Source organism: Ascaphus truei, chromosome 4 (assembly GCF_040206685.1).
Source record: "Ascaphus truei isolate aAscTru1 chromosome 4, aAscTru1.hap1, whole genome shotgun sequence".
Classification (NCBI taxonomy): Eukaryota; Metazoa; Chordata; class Amphibia; order Anura; family Ascaphidae; genus Ascaphus; species Ascaphus truei.
This window is the reverse complement of record NC_134486.1, coordinates 115,814,662-115,828,940: the sequence shown is the minus strand read 5'-3', so window position 1 is coordinate 115,828,940 and position 14,279 is coordinate 115,814,662.

Genomic DNA, 14,279 nt, shown 5'->3' with positions numbered 1-14,279 from the left:
GTCTAAGGCAAGAGACATAGGGGAGGGTCCTTCCAAAGTCATAAAGGGCAGTGCACTGTCAATTTAGTGTGTGTCAGTTCTGAGAAATGAGTTGGAGAGGATTAGTGTGTTACATTTGTACGAGCTCAGGCAGGACCTGAGTAGAGCTGATAGAGCTGCGGTAGACCAGTGCCTCTCACCCTGCCTAGGGGGTGAGGGAAGAGCTAGCCCCACCCTGAGCGCGTGCGGCTTGGGGTGGTGGCAGGGAACAAAGAGCCCCAGACAGCCCATTCGGAAGGGGTACTGTCTGGAGGAAGATAAGATCCTGTACCTGCTGTACCGTGTGCTGCTGTTGTTGCTGTTGCTACTCTGCTGTGTGCTGTGAGCAATAAAGAAGCTGCTGCTGTTTTATAAGAGACTGTGTGAGACTGAAATTGCTCGCCCCAGACCGGGGTTCTCGGAAGGATTTCACCATACCCTGCTAGGGCTTGCCAGAGATGGAGGCGTTGCACCACTAGAACTAGATGAAGGCATTCACCCCAGAAACCTGTCCCTGTTGTCCCCCATACCACCGCGGGAGACTCAGGCCCTCCTGTTCCTCCCAGGTATGCACCACCAAGACACATGTAGCCAGACCTTAGAACACCCTAGGGGTCCGATCTGCGACCGGGGGGGGGGATCTATGGGTTACATTTGGAGGCGAGCTGCTGAGATCTAGAAACAGGACAAAAAGGGTGTAAAAAGTACGAAACTGACATTGAAGCGCACTGCTCTAAATTAGAGAAGGCCTGGGAAACAACCACACTTTGGATACGCAATGTCGCCAGTGCTGGCAATTATGTATGTAGGGATGTGGTAGGAACCTCATATGTGTGTTCAGTTGGTGTTTTGACTCTGTTCAGGAGAGTCATGTGGAGGTCTGCAACAGTGTTGCAGAGGCTGATGCAATAGCTGTGAGTCTGTGCAGCTCAAGGCAGAGAGGCTCCGTTGAGGAACTACAACTCCCATGAGCTCCTGGGCAGTCCTGAATGGTCCTACACAGATGCTGTCCGGAGGCAGCGTATAATTGAGTGCCTGTGACCCCCAGCGTCCCACATGGTGCACTGCTATCGGGACAACCACCCGGATGCTGATACGGCGGGCATCATTTACTGCCTTACCAAGACATATGGGGTCCCTGTGGATACCTTCGCCCTGATGGCCAAGTTCCATGCTCTGACCCAGAAAGAGGGAGAGATGGTGTCTGGCTTCCTTAGACGTCTGCATCTGGATCTGTGGACCCTGGTGAGGAAGGGGGTGGTGCAGAAGGTGGATGCCGACGGACTACGCACCACCCAGCTACTGAGTGGGCTCCTCCCCTTGCATCTGGTGTCCGTACACGTCAGCGGCTGCCTAGTGCCGAGACAAGCATTGGCGTTTGATGACCTAATGGACTGGGTTCAAGCACATGAGACTGTGCTGCTAGGGCGTGACTTAAACCCGGGAAAGAAGGCGGCGGGTGCAGTCAAAGACACCAAAAAGTCAGAAGCTAAAGCCGAGGCATCCGGGGATGGGGACCCAGACAAGGAGGACTCGGAGGCGCCTGCAGCTGCCCGGGAGCGCCCTGCATCGGGACGAACCTCACCACCCTTCCGAGATAACACCTACCACAGTCAACTCCAGTGCTATGCTTGTGGAAAGATGGGGCACATTCAAGCGCGCTGCCCTTGCCTACAGAGAACAGCGTCTCAGCCGGACAAGTCCATGCTGTGTACCCCACAGAACGGCGGAGCAGCGGCCCAGCCCTCGACGAGAAATTGGATCGGACAAGCCGCCATCATCAGGGTGGTGATTGAAGGCATCTATGCTTCTGCCTTGATGGATACGGGGTCTCAGGTGACCATAGTGTATCGACCCTTCTACGATCAACATTTACACTGACTGCTGCTGTTATCGGCTGACTTCTTACGGTTGAAAGGGCTGAGCCACGAAGACTACCCCATCGATGGAGTGGTGAAGGTACATCTGGACATTCCCCAGCTGAACACCGGCAAGCACCATCCCATGGAAGTGGAAACCTTGGTGTGTCCGGAACCCCAGGATCATCCCAGCGCCCAGATAATCATGGGGACCAACACCGACATCGTACAGGCTGTGCTCCGCATGTATCTGCAGGAAGTGGGTGATTCACCATTGCTGGCTCTAGCTGCATGCCCGGTACTACAAGAGGTTTGCGGTAAGATTGCGACCGAAGAAGAGCATGGGATGATGCATAGTCATGAGCATGGGCTAACCGAGATCCCGCCCGGGGAAGGTAGAATGATCGCCGCCTGTCGTTATCCGGCCAGATGTCCGGAGGATCAACTGTTCTCCCTGGAAAGCTCGACCCGCGATGACCAGCGACTCGGCTACGAAGTATTGGCCTCGATAAAGAAATGGTCGAGAAAAATTCCGGCTCGAACCCAGGTGTACGTACAGAACCTTTCTCCCTACACCATGTGCATTGATCGCCGGCAACCATTGGGTCGAATCTATCCAGTAACCTCGGTGGAGAATACTGTAGGTGAGCGCCCGGTGGTCACCACTCATGCCATGACCCCAAGGTTGGCATTCGACTTCGGAGATTCACCCTTGACGGAGGGCTGGAAAGGAAGACTGCAGACCAAACTGGAAGAACGACGGGGGGTATTCTCCATAAGTGATATGGATGTAGGGTGCAGTCGCAGCGCCCGCCATACCATTTGACTGAGCGACCCTGCCCTGTTCTGGGAACGTTCTCGCCGCGTAGCACCCGAGACGTGGAAGAGGTGAGGAATGCCGAAATGGAGGAAGCCGAAACTAGCCGAAATGGAGGAAGCTGGTATCGTTCAAGGATCACGCAGTCCCTATGCCTCACCCATCGTAGTAGTTCGCAAAAAGAATGGGACCGTACGCCTCTGCGTGGACTATAGGACCTTGAACAGCCGTACGGTGCCTGATCAGTATACCCTCCCACGTATCGGGGACCTCTTGAACGCCCTGACGGGAAGTAAATGGTTCAGTGTACTAGTTTTGATTTCGGGGTATTATCAAGTACCCATGGATCTGGAAGATCAGGAGAGAACGGCCTTCATCTGCCCGCTAGGTTTCTACCAGTTCACCCGCATGCCGCAAGGGATATGCGGGGCTCCTGCCACCTTTCAGAGGCTAATGGAAAAGACCCTGGGGGACCTGAACCCGCAAGAATGCTTGGTGTACCTGGACGACATTATAGTGTTCGGGAAGACGCTAGAGGAGCATGAGGAGCGGCTGATGAAGGTGTTGGATCGACTTCAAAAGGAGGGGCTGAAACTGTCCCTGGATATGTGCAAATTCTGCCGCACGTCCGTGACATACGTCGATCACATTGTATCAGCTGAAGGGATATCCACCGACCCAGGGATGATAGAGGCAGTGGTGAATTGGCCGCGGCCTAACAACGTTCAAGAACTTCGATCCTTCCTGGGGTTCTGCGGCTACTACCGGCGATTCGTGGAGGGCTACTCCAGCAAAGCTAAACTCCTGAATAATCTCTTAAAAATCTGTCCTGAGGACACCGGCAGGAAAACCACCACAGCAAAAACGCCATTTGGAGAGAAATGGACCTCAGCTTGTGAGCAAGCGTTCTTGAAATTGAAAGCCAGCCTAACTCAGGCCACAGTGCTGGCCTATGCCGACCCGACCAAGAATACGTTCTCCACGTGGATGCCAGCTTCAGTGGCCTGGGAACAGTGTTGCACCAGAAACATGACACAGGGCTCCGCCCAGTGGCGTATGTGAGTCGAAGCTTAACTCCAAGCGAACAGAACTATCCTGTCCACAAGCTGGAGTTTCTAGCCCTCAAATGGGCTGTAGTGGATAAACTACATGATTACTTATATGGGGTACAGTTTGAAGTCAGGACAGATAATAACCCAATGACTTACATCAACACGTCCGCCAAATTGGATGCGACAGGCCACCAGTGGTTGGCAGCGCTGGCCAACTATCGGTTCAACCTTAAGTATAAACCAGGGCCCACTAACATAGGGGCCGATGCTCTGTCATGGAGGCCGGGGCTTCAACCCACCATGGATGAGGAAGTATGGGAGGAAATTCCGGGGCCTGGCATACATGCTCTATGTTCGCTAGTAGCAGTGGTCAACGATCAGGTGGCGTTCTCAGAGCTAAGAGTAGCTGATTCATTAGGGTGTCAATCCCGAGCCATTCCCGGACCTACCGAGGTCAGGAAGGAATGAACATTACCGAAGATAAAATCATCTCCTGGAAAGAATTGGTGCAACACCAGATCCAAGATCCACCCAGCTACTGAGTGGGCTCCTCCCCTTGCATCCGGTGTCCGTACGAGACAGTGGCTGCCTCGTACCGGGACAAGCATTGGCGTTTGATGACCTAATGGACCGGGTTCAAGCACATGAACTTGAATGGAACTAGCTCGGCAAGCTCTGCAGCAAGAGAACCCCTCTATTCTTAAGCAAGCCCACAGAGAACTGGTGAAGCTATTGTTGAATGAGTTCGGGAAGTTCGAACTGGACAATTGCCTATTGTACCGGGTCATTCCATGCCACAATCATCCCGACCAGCGACAACTATTCTTGCCTGAAAGTCTGAGAAATATGGTCCCCCGAGCCCTTCACAATGATCATGGCCATCTGGGCGTTGACAAGACGTTAGGGTTACTCCGGGACCGGTTCTATTGACCAAAAATGAGAGAATCAGTGGAAATGCAATTCCGAAGGTGTACCCGCTGTATACAGAGGAAAACACTCCCCACACGGGCGGCCCCCATGGCCCATCTGAAAAGCTCTGGTCCTATGGATTTGGTGTGCATGGATTTCTTGTGTATCGAGCCAGACACCCGGGGCATCGGTAATGTACTAGTGATTACAGACTACTATACAAGGTACGCCCAAGCGTTCCCCACCAAAGATCAACAGGCGGTGACAGTGGCTAGAGTATTGTGGGAGAAATACTTCATTCATTATGGATTACCGTACCGACTCCACTCTGATCAAGGCTGGGATTTCGAGAGTACTCTCATTAGAGAACTGCTGAAGTTGTTAAACATAGCTAAGTCACGGACTACCCCGTACCACCCAGAAGGGGATGCTATGCCCGAACGGTTCAACCGAACACTGCTGGACATGCTGGGGACATTAAAAGGCTCTCAGAAGACAGAGTGGAGCAAGCATGTGGAGACGTTGGTGCATGCCTATAACTGTACTCGACACAAGTCTACAGGGTATACTCCGTACTTCTTGATGTTTGGGAGAGAAGCACGACTACCTGTGGATGTGCGACTGCGGATATCTACCGATATGGTATCCAACATAACGCATTTCCGTTATGTACAGAGGTTACAGGACAGCCTGCAGCAGGCCTATAAATTGGCTGAAAAGGCGGCGGCGCAATTAAATGCGGGTAACAAAAGGCACTATGACCACAAGGTGCGACATAAGAAGATTCGCCCAGGGGATGCTGTTCTCCTTCGTAATTTAGGCATTCCTGGAAAGCACAAACTGGCTGATCGGTGGAGAGATGGGGTGTATGAGGTAGAATCACAGATGCCCGGCCTCCCGGTATACCGCATCAAGGACTTCGAAGACCGGGTAAAGGTGTGGCATAGGAATCACCTACTCCCCATACCTCCAGTAGGGGACAACGAATTCGAGGTACCCACTGTTTCAATTGATGGAGAAACTGAAAGTACAGAGTATGGCCTAGAGACTGTAATAAATGCCACCTCTGAGAATCCTATGGAGGGAACCTCTCAAAGGGGCCTTCCGGCTGCGGGGGCATCTCCCGAAGGAGCTACGGGTAAAGAGCCCCTTGGTCCAACGACAGATACGCTGACTCCCGTGAGCCAGCCACTAGACCCGCAGATTCCGTGCTTTGTGCCCCAAAAAGACTTTGTAGACCTATCAGGCCCCTCAAGGGCAGAATTGGAAATGCCATACGAGGCTTACTACTCTCCTGAGGGGGTAGCTGAAGAGCAACTTCGCCGAAGCCAAAGAGCTGGTCAACCTGCAATGAGGATGGCTTATGATAGATTCGGGGCACCCCATTATGAGGCTCAGCAGTGGGCTCGCAGTCGAGTGCATTCTGTTGTTGCAATGTTCACTGAAATGTGCAATCTGATCTAGAAGAAATGAGTGAGATCACGTGTATTGTATCATTTTTTTATTACTGTATATAACGTTCTGTGTATAGTTATGTGAGTTGACCCAAGCGGGGACGTTGGATTCTGCAAGGGGGAGAATGTAGGTATTTGGTAGGAACCTCATATGTGTGTTCAGTGTGTGTTAAGTTGGTGTTTTGACTCTGTTCAGGAGAGTCATGTGGAGGTCTGCAACAGTGTTGCAGAGGCTGATGCAATAGCTGTGAGTCTGTGCAGCTCAAGGCAGAGAGGCTCTGTTGAGTAACTACAACTCCCATGAGCTCCTGGGCAGTCATCTGACTTGAGGAGCCAATCGGGAGGCTAGAATTACGAGAGGAGAAAAGAGAAGCGTGGGGGAGGGACCACGCTAGTCAGAGGGGATCTGGAAGGTAAAGGAGGAGGGTGTATACATGCGTGACCCGCCTGCATAGGCTAGCTTTACCCCGCAGGCCCTTAGGAGAAACCCCTGAGTCACAGTAGGCTGCTGTGCTGCAGGGACGGCCATAGTGGTAGCGATCAATCACCTTACTGTGTAGACAGTTAGGGACAAGCGTGCATAGCAGGTTTGCTGGTGAGCTGCTTGGGACCAGACAGCTGCACTGCGGACATCCAAGACAAGCAAGGATTCAGCTGATCCTTTTCGAAGTATTAACGGTCACCGCCGTGACCAGAAGGTATTTACGTTAAGTGCACCAACACCGGTCAACAGGCGCTGATCCCGCCTTAGGCGTAACTCTTTGAGGACACTTGTGAGTGACCAAAGGCATAATACACGGAGTTAGTCTTTCTACTAGCGCAAGGACACGGTGTGTGGGGCACGCAGTGACGGGACCGGACATACTCATTAAGAGCGTGGCTGAGCCACTACTGTACAGGACAATACTCATTAAGAGCGTGGCCGAGCCACTCACATTATAAGGACATTACATTTAGCTGCGTTAAGGTTTTATTGCATTATAGGTTATGTGTTGGGTTATATGCTGCGTGTGTATTAATATGGTAGAGTGCTAAGGTTATCGCGCATATAGTAAAGTTGGTTGCATCATACATGTGTGTATATGTTTCTTGCCCAGGGGAATCTCACATCACGGGGATCCTGGGTAAGTGGAGGCGCTGCGCTATAAGTGTTACCCCAGGCTCCCAGCTAGTGGAGGCTCAGATCTCCTGGAGCCGCAGGTGCGTACAGCTACCCGTAGTCCCTTTGGGAGCGTCAGAAAAAGGGCTACATGTACAACAGCTCAAGCAGGCAATAACTATATTGAAGATAGGTCACTCGTGCCTGTATTTACTGCTGCTTTTCTAATAAAGTGAAGAAAATATAACAGGACTTGGTGTGCTTTGGAAATGGCCTCAGTTGAAGCTATCTGGGTCCATTCATACCCTAGACATGACCCTGGGTCCAGAATACAGATTCATATACTGTAACATAGGTAGAGTAAAGCAAAGTGTACAAAAGACACTTGGGTTTCTAAATTATGAACCTAATTCTCAGGGCAGATAATGAATTAAAACAAATGTATTGAGGGAGGAAAGGTTTTAACAAATGTGCTTGTAGAATGCACTGATGTCAACAATCAGAAAAAGTGCAGTTTCATGTGATTCCCTGTGAACCTACAATTAAAAAACGAAACATGTTTTGTTGACAAATTAATTTTCCACAACAAAAAATGCAAGCACTGAGCAAATTGTGTGCTACATTTTTACAGTGAATAAATGAGATCCACTACGCCCTGATTTTTATTGTTTAACACAAATACATGGAGATGTGCAGTTGAAATGCATACTGCAGCATAAAAGCAAAGGACGTACTGTGATTATTCTCCCTAGGAAAATGAAGCTGAGAATGATCTACAGTAATTAGAATAATTCAAGAAAAATAGTTTTAGACTTTGAACAAAGCCTCGTTAGATCTAATAGTTCTGGTTATTGAAGAAGTTAGTAAACAGTTGTCACATGTTAGGTATTCTGAAGCCAGGGTCACGTGTGATGTGTGAATTGCCCCAGATAGCATTAACTCAGCTCCCTTTCCAAATCACTCCAAGTCCTATAATATTTCCTTCACTTTATTGGAAAAGCAGCAGTAAATACAGGCACTTGTAGATGGTGTGTAGTAGTGCTTTGTAGTTAGAAGCAGGTACTGCACCGACACACTTTATTCGAGCAAATACCCGGTATGTACCTGGCAGATACCTGGAATGCGCCGCTCCTCACCTCTGGCAAGCCCCGTTGCATTTGCCTTCCCAGCCTGGGTTCATGCCTGGCTGATGGGCGGCTGATCTGTTAAATGACAATGATTAGGATTTAATAGGCTGCAATGCTTCGCGTGTCTACCAGATGGCATAAATTCATGAATTGTAATGCAGTATATATATATGTACTGTGCAGTATTGCAGCCAGCGGGAATAAAATGCTTCAATCCCTGCCGGAAAATAACTCAATGCACTCGGGCAGAAAACAGTCACAAACCTCAATACACCCGGGTATACCCGAATTCGTGGGACTAGCCAAGCTCGAATAAAGTGTGTCGCCAGTGTAGAAAGAGATGGCCTTGCCATAGGAGAGTAACAGAGATGCGTGGTGTACTCACTGTCTGCAGGGTGGAAAAGGAAGTGAGGAGCAATGTGGGTAAAAGGAATAGTCTTGGGACAGACTATCTGTGAACAAAACAGGGGGAGGGCAGAATAGCCCATTCTGAGAAGGATCTCAGAGGCTTCAGTAGCAACTCACTGATTACATGCTCAGAGGCAAGAAATGCAACATTGTAACATATCACACAGGCACGGTGTGTGTGTGCAAAATCCATGCAGCTGAAAATAAGAAATGACAAGCAGAAGCTGCAAAGGAAAGAGGGGGGTGAAACAGGGATGTGATTCTTGTTCCATGACACTCCCCGTCTGGTATCTGGAGATACCACTATATTCTAGGTATATGTGGAACATATGTGCAATATAACAACATAACAATGCAAAGATGATGTCCACATAACGATGGGATACCGGTCGGTACCCCCAGCTAGAAGTCCTTCGCCATGTCGGTAAGGGAGGTAGGCGGATGCACTGTAAGGAATCCGCTCCTCGGTTTACTGTTTGCCTTACCTTGCAGACGAGTGCAGTCCTGGAACACTTCCCCTGATATTTATTGCAGCCTGGATTCACTCACCAAAGCAATACTGCACACGCCCCTACTGCCATTGGTTCTCTGACCTTTAAGTACTGCTTTCCCACAATGCTCCCTGCCAAGCATAGTCCTTGCTGGATGTCTCTGTGTTCTGCCATAAGCCTTGTCATGTTTGTCTCCTTGGTTCCTGAGACCGGCTGCTAGTGTCACGCAGCGGTCTGTTCATGTGCTGAAGCGGAGTACTCTCCTTGTTGTCTTCAGCTCCCTGGTTCCTGTGACCGGCTGCTAGTCTCATGCAGCGGTCAGTTCCTGTTTCCTGTGCTGAAGCTGAGTACTCTCCTTGTTACTTCAGCTCCTTGTTCCCTGTGACCGGCTGCTATATTCACGCAGCGGTTTGTTCCTGTCGCCTGTGCTGAAGCGGAGGTTTCCCCTGTGTTTCTTCAGCTTCCTGGTTCCTGGGGCCTGCTGCTCTATCCCTATTGCAGAGGCCGTGTCCTGGTTCCTGCGCTGAAACGGAGGATTTCCCAGCCCGCTTAGGACTCTTGCGCTGAAGCACTGGTTTACCAGTGCAGCTAGGAGGTGTGCTACTCTGGTCTGTCTACCATCTCCTGAGACCAGTACCATGGGCCATGGTCACCGCACGCGCAGAGGCCACTCCCGCGCTCCTAAGCTGAAGCGGGGCTCTCCTGACTACCTGTTGCCGAACTCCTGCTTGAACAACGTTTACCCTGATGTCTCCAGTCCTGACCCTGGCGTGTCCACCGACGATGCTGTCTTCTCCTATCCTGATCCTGCTACGTACGACTACGAACTGCGCAATCCGGATCAGCCTGCGCGGTCTAAGGTCGGTGCTTTTACAACCCCACCTCAGCCACGCGGTCCGACCCAGGTTTGTGGCGAGCACAGCCGTGACATGCACAGCTCTAGGTTAGCTTGATGCACCACAATGTCTTTGTGTAAAGGTCTCTTGAACTCTTTTCTTTCAACTTTGTGAGAGAACAGTCCCTTTGACTCTGTAGTTTTCTCCACAGAGTGCATCACCTCGTGGATGTGCCAGTCGTGGTAGTTTGTCACCCTATCACTTGGCGTTTGGCGGAAGGAGATGGCCTTTGGCTCCTTGCAGAAGCGGATCAACGCCCCTGGAAGACTGGTTGTCAAGTCTGGTCCAGTGAGTAGTGCCCCGTTCGTAGAGGCTTCCTGGTGCTGAGCATTGGAGCTGAACGTTACCCAGATCTGGCTGAGTTTCTGACGGTGGTGAACACCAGATGATGGGAGGTGCCGGCATTTTTTTACCTTCCTTCAGTGAAGGCGCTGGCTCTGCGTGTCTGCTAAGGAATCTCTTCAACGTGAAGACCACAATTTTATTCTTGGTCTCCGGCTCTCTTTGTGGGTTGCGGCGGAGCGAAGTGAGCCTAGAGATGGCAGGTTCTCTATTGTTCGGGAGGCGTCCTTTTGGTGAATGGAATGGTAGCGGAGTCACCCAACTGCCTGGTCCGTCTTTGGAGAGCTCCTTGACTGTTAACCTCGGGAATCCTCTATCTTCCCTCGATGGTGTTTGCTTGTTGTCGTCCCTTGTTGTCTGGAACGCTGTGCACCTTAGGTCATCGGTGCATTCCTCTTGCATGAGAACATCTCCACGTAGTTTGGTGAAACGCTTTCGTTTCTCTTTGTTAACTGCCATTAACTGCGAGATTATTTTCTCTCTGGACGTAATGAAGAACAGTCTCTTTTGCCCTAGTAAATTCCTTTACGAGATTGTAAGGAATCCACTACTGGCTTTGACTATAGCCTTGCAGAATCATGCAGTTGCAAGCTTCCCCTGGCAATCAAGGGCACATGTGCTGCCTCTCATTGCAGCTTCTGCCCTGTGCTACATCATTGGAGGAATACTCACACACCCTCCTCCTGTGATTGGATCTCCGCCCTTTATATTTTAGGCGTTGGCACTGAACCAGCGCCGAGCATAATTTCCTACCTGGACGTTACTGTCTCTGCCACAAACCGCCCCAGGCCTCACTCCAAGTGTTCTTACCTTCCAAGTTCCTGAGTATCCAGAGGCCTGTTCCTGGACGTCCGTGCTGAAGCGTTGTTGCCAGCACTGGTACCTGCTGCATTCCCTCCTAGCAGTGGCTACCCTTCCTTTCCTGCGGCCTGTTGCTATCTCCTTGCAGTGGCCTGCCCTGGACGTCTGTTCTGAAGCGTTGTTGCCAGCACTGGTACCTGCTGCATTCCCTCCTAGCAGTGGCTACCCTTTCTGTTCCTGCGGTCTGCTGATATCCTCTTGCAGAGGCCTGCCTTGGACTTCTGCGCTGAAGCGTTGGTTCTTCCCGACGCTGCCCTGCGGTGAACTTCGGCCAGCCTGCTGTCTCCTCCTGCTGAGATCGGCGTCATGGGCCGAGGCCGCTCCTCGCGCAGAAGCCACCCCCGCGCTCACGCTCCTAAGCTGAAGCGGGGAAATCCTGACTTCCTGTTGCCGAACTCCTGCTTCATTAACGACGATGCTGCCTTCTCCAATCCTGACCCTGCGATGTACGACTATGAATTGCACACTCCGGATCAGTCTGCGTGGACTAAGGTCGGTGATTATATAACCCCACCTCAGCCCCGCGGTCCGGTCCCGGTTTGTGGCGAGCATCGGCGTAACAGAGATGTCTCTGTGACTTTCTCTTTTTAGACGTGTGAGAGGACAGTCTTTTTGACACTGGGGCTTCACCTGTAGGGCGCAATTTTTTGCGGCTTTGCCAGCCGTGACAGCTGGCTGCTTTGTCGCTTGATACTCTGTGGAGAGGAACAACTGTAAGTCTTAGCCGTGCCATTGCGCGCGGGAGGAGCGTCCGATTGTTTATTGTCTTTTGAACGATCCCTTTGTCGGTCACCTTTGGGAGGTTACTTTCTTCCTTCAGTGGAGTCGACTCATCATCCTTGGTTGTCTGAACCACTAAGCATCCTAGGCCTTTGTCACATCCCCCTGATGTGAGGATGTTTTTGTTGATCTCAGGGGTATGACCTTGTCTCTTCTTATCACTTGTTCCTCCTGTCACTTGGAGATAGCCAAGAAATGGTTCAGAGAGGGATGTGTGTCCACATTCTGTTATCATAGTTCTGCGGGCGTCAACATAGTCTTGTCCGTGCTCTTTGTCAGTGCACGCGCTGCCCACTATCACCCATCCTAGGTCAAGTCTTTGGGCGTATGGTGCGTTGTGGGGTCCGTTATGCTGTTTACGGACTTTATGTACCCTCATGATGTCCCTACCGAGCAGCAGCAAGATCTTGGCGCCTTGTTCTACCGGCAGGATGTAGTTGTCTATTCCTCTGAGGTGCGGGTAATGGCGTGCCACGTCTGGTGTGGGAATCTCGTCCCTGTTTGTGGCCATGTGGTTGTACTCGATGAGTGTGGGGAGAGCTATCTTCACTCTGTTATCCACTGAACATACGACGTAACCGCTTGCTCTTCTCCCTGTTGACTCAGTTGACCCTGCACAGGTTCTGAGGGTGTAGGTGAGGCATTGTCTTGTAAGTTGAACAAGTTGAAGAACTCCGTCTTCGCCAATGATCTGTTGCTTTGGTCATCGAGGATTGCATACATCCGAATAGCCTTCTAGGTTGTCCCTGGGGGTGCACTGCGACAAGGCATATTTTGGAGCAGGACATTTTGTCGCTTTCTTTTCCGCAAACCTCGGTGCGCTGAGATGTGACGGATGTTGGCTCTCCTTCTCCTTCCTCCCCGCCATGCTCCGCTACGGAGGATGGGTTGTTGAGTTGGTGGAGTGTCAGCGCCTCTGGATGTAACGATGTTACGTGCGTGTCACTTTTGCACACTGTACATTTGATTTGTTCTTTACAGTCTCTGGCTAAGTGAGTCAGGGAACTGCAGCACCTGAAGCAAACTCTGAATTCTCCAAGTTACCTCTTGCGTTCCTCTAGGGACTTCATCCTGAACCCAAAGCACTTGTTAAGTGGGTGTGGCTTCTTGTGTATGGGACATTCCCTGTTTGGGTCCCTTGGTTCCTCGTCTCCGGCGACCGACTGATCGGGAGTAGTTTGGGTCGTGGGAGGCACGTCCGTCCTGTGGACCGAGATTACGTCCGTCCTGTGGACCGAGATTGGTGTTTAAGTGTTACCGTATCTCACCACTGGTCTCTCATTCCTCAGGCTGCTTGCACTGTGTGTGGTTTGCGTACCCAAGATGAAACTGGGATCATTCCTATCCTTGCCGCTTCGCGGATGAAGCTCAAGAAGAATGAGAATGGGGGGAAGGCGACTTGCTTCTCCCTTTTGTATTTGGGGCCTTGTGAAATCCACCTTTCTTGGAGGTTAAAGGGTAGCTTCTCCAGGATGGGTCTCACTCCACGAGCTGAGTCTAGGACGTTGAGACCTGTTAAGGAATGGTATTTTCTTGCAACCTCCAGCTCTTGCAGCAGGTCTCCGAGCTCTCGTAGCTTTGAGTAGTGTCTAGTTGTGATCTTGGGAAAGCTGTCGATTCTTTTGAAGAGCGAATCCTCGACTGCTTCGGGGCTACCGTAGCACTCTTCTAGCCTTTCCCACACTAGGTCAAGACCTACTTGGGGGTGGTTCGCGTTTGCCATCCGAAGTTTCTTCGAGTGCTCCCTGGATTCGTTTCCCAGCCATTTGAACAGCAGGTTGAGCTCTTCCCTTGCTGAGAAGCCCAAGCTGTTGATTGCGTCCTTGAACGTGAACTTCCACGTCCGGTAGTTCTCAGGGCGGTCATCAAAGCTGAGGAGTCCTGTTTGCACCAGATCACGCTGGATCATGTACTTGGCTATGTCTGTCAGGCCTGAGGCATCGGCGTGTTGGTCCCGTTCTGAGGTAGTTTCTGGGAGGGTCCGTGCGGTCGCCTCTTCCTTGGCGTGAACGCGTGATGACTGCTGGCCAGTGTGAGGGGCTGTGTTCTCCCGTGTGGGTGTACCTGGATAGCGAGCCTGTTGTGGTGCATCCGTGTGCGCGCTGGCGTGTGGATCACTGTTGCGACTGTAACTATCCCAGGAAGCATGTGCCACTGAACGAACAA